The sequence below is a fragment of the Olea europaea genome, chromosome 23, assembly GCF_002742605.1.
Source record: "Olea europaea var. sylvestris chromosome 23, O_europaea_v1, whole genome shotgun sequence".
NCBI lineage: Eukaryota > Viridiplantae > Streptophyta > Magnoliopsida > Lamiales > Oleaceae > Olea > Olea europaea.
The window spans coordinates 3,422,323-3,426,373 of record NC_036259.1 but is presented as its reverse complement, the minus strand read 5'-3'; the positions used below and the strand labels follow the sequence as shown (position 1 = coordinate 3,426,373).

General features: G+C 33.8%; 1 long non-coding RNA gene across 2 annotated transcripts; it reads right to left on the bottom strand.

Moving 5' to 3' along the window:
- Positions 1–55: 55 nt before the first annotated feature.
- Positions 56–2,685, bottom strand: LOC111372131. 2 transcript variants are annotated; one of them, XR_002698692.1, is made up of 4 exons: positions 2,488–2,685; positions 1,214–2,338; positions 341–470; positions 56–195 (listed from the first exon to the last, which is right to left on the bottom strand). It is a non-coding gene; the product is annotated as an uncharacterized LOC111372131 (long non-coding RNA). The 2 variants fall into 2 exon arrangements; XR_002698691.1 differs by having other exon boundaries at positions 341–464.
- Positions 2,686–4,051: the final 1,366 nt, after the last annotated feature.

Here is a 4,051-nt window from a genome sequence, read left to right as displayed (position 1 = left end):
AAAAAAAAAAAAAAAAAAAAAAAAAAAAAAAAAAAAAAAAAGAAGCAAAAAAAAGGGGGGGTGGGGGGGCAGAGCGAGAGAGAGAGCAAAGGAAAAATGCAACACAATAAACAACTACAGAGGTTTTCAAGTACCTCTGTTTCAAGGTTTTTTCTGTGCAGCAACAAAAGAACTTGCAAGGTCGGCATTCGCAGTCTGCAGTGAGTAAATGAAATGAATAAACATACTGAGAACGTTAACAACATCAACGGCAAAAATTAAATGATAATAATTAAAATCTGATAAGATATCAACTATAGAGTTAAAGCTTAAATCTATTTTAATGAAATTATAACACCACCGCAAGTTTTGACAGTCTCATAAGTGCTTCCATACGTGTGACACTGCTTCCATACGTGTATTGTTATGTTTTCGCTTCTCTAAATCAGCAGCTTCCATAATCTCCATCATTGATGTATGCAATTCTGAAGCTTGGAAAAATTACCAAATAAGTATTAACAGTGGAGTTGGTCTTACAAAGGCAAAGCAACTAAGGTGTCATAACAACAACAAAGGAAGTAAATCAATTCAACTAACAGAAGAATCAACAGGAAAGATGGACAACAATAGACAGTTTAAAACTTAGGAACAAAAAAGGGTCAAAGATTCGCAAACAGGTAGCTTTTGGTTGATCATAGAGTATAACAACTGATAAGCATGTTTAAATTGAAGAACAATTCCTATGATTAGTAGTATAAGGAAAATGATAAAGTAAGATGACTTTTACCTGTGATTAAGCATTTAATATAACAACACTAAGACATAAATCAATTTTAGCAAGACAAACGATTGTGACACTGTTACTGGTGTTAAGAATGGAACATGTGAAAAGAGTGAAGAAATTAAGCTTGTTACTCATGGAAGATAATTATGACCCAAACTTCAAATTATAGAGAGACCATTCTGTACTTCTGTATCATATGATATTAAGAGTACCACCTTGGTTCACTTGTTATTGCACAAATGCTTTGTATATTATCTCTAAATATGCACTTCTATAAGTAACAAATGAATATGTCCTTGTCTGGTTTTACGTTGATACAATATTGTGACAATTTCCGTAGTTAATGCCAGAAAATAGGGAGACATGGTTTCGGAGTAACTTTATCAATCACTGTAATAATTATTTCAATAATGGTACATAAAAAATTTTAAATAGCCCTGAAATACTTACCTCCTGTACTTGCTGTTTGGCCGGATCTTCAAGTATTTTCTCTAAACTCTGTTTCTCCCCCTCCAATTTAGCAACCAGGTTATCATGATCTTTGATAGCCTCAACTGCTTTGGCAGCTACTCTTTCTGCCAGAATCTGCTGCCATCTTTTATCCTTTCTGCCCTCTCGCGTTCTCTCTCTGGATCTGAAGATGAAGTTGTATCTGTCTCAGAATCAGATTCTTCGTCCCTTGGGGAAGAAGAATCTTTCTTCATAGAACTTGTACTTCTGGAACCCACTTTTGATTTATTGTTCTTTAACATTCCACTCTTAAACCTCTCACTGCTCTTCATTTGAAACTTCATATTCAATTTCCTATCAAAAAAGAAGCTGGCACCATCTCCATGAGATGATCTTTACTGGTCAAACCATCTGTAGAACGTAGCTTCTCTCCATCTCCATTGCCATTCACCTCATCATTTTTCCCCGTATCTGCCTCATAGTTGTTATCAGGCACAAGTGCATCACTTATGTCCTTTCGATCTGATTCACCTCCCTCGCTCTGAAATTTGGAAATCGAAGTTTTTCACATTGCACCTTCTGAGTAACTTGCCATCCCACTATCCGAACTACCACCACCATTTGCGTTACCCTCCAACTCAACATTAGATTTTCTTGAACCATACAGAACACTATTATTCCGTCCATTCTCAATCCTTTTCCCCTCTAATACCTTCGACCTCAATCTCCCTCGTTTCATACCATCTTTCTTCAAACCCCTAATCCCCAACGCTCCAATGCTACTCTGATTCCCACTCACACCCCATGGATGCTACATTTCTATTTGGCACGCTCAATAATTCCGTCCAATCACCATCAGGATTTGTAAGTCCCCTCCTCGAATTTGACTTCGAGTTCAAATTCACTGATACTCCAACATCATCATCCCGTTTAATATTACTATCACTGCGACCAGTTACATTTTAAATTATTGTTCTCGCTGACATTTTCAGGCACCTTTTTTTTAACATGCTACTTAATCAATGACCTAGTTTACCCCATCTTTGGCGGGGTTTCAAGACCTAATTGTTCATCAAATCGTGGCTTCTCAATTTGACCCAGTGATTCTGCAGCTTAACGATCGATCTGAATCATCCAATCAAAAAGTTTACATAAAGAATCGGAATTTAGTGAATAATTGTTCACAAAGCAGGAAAACAGAATTAAATTACTGCAAAAAAAATAATAATAATAAAAAATCACCCGAATTCAAGAGAAGATTATTGGAGACATACCTGATGGAGAAGAGTTTCAGGGGCTTTGAGCTTGGAAGAGATCCAGTGAGCCATGACGTTAGATCCAATCGGTAAATGGCTTCTTGATTGTATTCAATAGTTTCAATATTGTGCTGCTTTGCGTGTAGTGATTTCTTCCGTTATCAGTTACAGAGCAAGAAGAGGGAAGAGTGGGAGGATTAGTTGAAGCGTGTTGATTTTCTGAATGCTGTTATGTCACGGGTAGTGGAAGTAAACTCTATTTATATTGGTCGGTTTTTTTTATTTTTTATTTTTTTGGGGGACCAAAGATAATGAATTTCTTGATTTTTATATACTATTTGTAATTTCTCTTTTACACAAATTTTGTAGACACTAGAATATTACATTGGGACAAAAGCGTGTGTGGAATGTTCAATGTACAAGATGGAAATCTAATTGACATGTGCTTTCCACAACTTAATTAATATAGGAGTGAAATAATGAAATTGGTCGATATTTCGATTTATTTTTTTAAATCCACTAAATTAGAAAAATTATACGTCATAAGGTTGTTCAATCACTAGAAATTAAGGATGATTGCGTCAAAGTTAAATTTTGTTATACTAGGGAAAAAATATGATAAGAGTTTTTTTTTATTAATTTTTAAATTTAACCTCCATGATTTGAATGAACTAAAATTTGTTTTTGAAGGATTTGGTTACATAGAAACTAGAAAGTCGTAGTTTTGCAATTGTAAGTAAGGCACATACAAAAAATCCATTTGGAATTGTATCTCGTAATAGCCTATGAATAAGTAATCATCTAGATTTAAAAATTCAATTGATTGCGATATTTTTTTTCAGCAAAGATTCAATGGATGAATAAAAATTATTTCCAATAGATATTTGAAGTTATGACAAGTCTACAATAATAATATTATCAAGTTTGCATAAATTCAAAGCTAGATAGATGAATTATCTAAGGAGCACATTTGCAAGCAGATGTGAAATGACACACTCAATAATTAAGCCCTTGTTTGACACTCTTTAAAATTTTAATACATTTTTTTTTCAAATACACATTCTTCAATAAAATAATATTACATGTAAATTAAAAAAATTTCCTTCTTTATTAACCATACATTCTCTCAAAAAATGCTATCCCATAATACATTTTACCAAAATTTCTCTCTATAATGAGTGTCAAACAAGTGCTAAATTAAATTAGTTGAATTAATATTCAATGTCATCGTTGCATCGCATGTAAGCAGCGATACTTAATGGAAATTGGTGTCAGGATGTAGGGAGAGGGATCTAGAAGATGGAAAAAAGGGATTACCACTTACTACACGTGTGATTTAGGAGGAACAGAAAATGGATTATTACTAAAAAATTACTCTCCGTGTGTCTGGATACGATAAAGATTTTCATACCAAAAAATGTATAAAATCTTACTACATCTCTACCATTACTTTCTATTTAATTTGATTTGAAGCTATATCACTCTATACGGCTATCGATGACAAATAGGCCGTCCATAGTCAAAACACACCATGTTGACATTTAGCAAAGGCAAAACCAAATAAAACAAGACTTGAAAACTT